Source organism: Sinocyclocheilus anshuiensis, unplaced genomic scaffold, assembly GCF_001515605.1.
Source record: "Sinocyclocheilus anshuiensis isolate Anshui unplaced genomic scaffold, SAMN03320099.WGS_v1.1 scaffold1632, whole genome shotgun sequence".
NCBI classification, from domain to species: domain Eukaryota; kingdom Metazoa; phylum Chordata; class Actinopteri; order Cypriniformes; family Cyprinidae; genus Sinocyclocheilus; species Sinocyclocheilus anshuiensis.
The window spans coordinates 341,790-342,109 of NW_015558674.1; the positions used below are offsets into that span (position 1 = coordinate 341,790).

Below are 320 nucleotides of genomic sequence, written 5' to 3' on the forward strand. Positions count from 1 at the left end.
GAACAACTGTTTCACAATATTACTGTTTTGCTGTGTTTTTTGCTCAAATAAATGCAGCCTTGATGAGCAGAAGAGACAAGAGACTTCACATTACAAGTCTTACTGATCCCAAACTTTTGAGTGTATATATATATATATATAAAAAAAAAAAAAAAAACCAAGGCCACACAGTGTTTTCTAGGCCACCACAATCCAATTGCTCTAAACCTGTATGGCTTTATTTGTTCTGTTCAATGTGAAAAACATCCCAGTGCTTTTCAACCATGCAGTGAGAATCAATGGGGTCAAAAATTTCAAAATATTTATTTTCCACAACACAA

The 320-nt window shown here is 33.4% G+C and overlaps 1 protein-coding gene across 3 annotated transcripts in view; it reads left to right on the plus strand.

Moving 5' to 3' along the window:
- The window catches only part of mbd6 (methyl-CpG binding domain protein 6), a 29,731-nt gene that overhangs the window by 21,280 nt on the left and 8,131 nt on the right, over positions 1–320 (plus strand). The window lies entirely within an intron of this gene.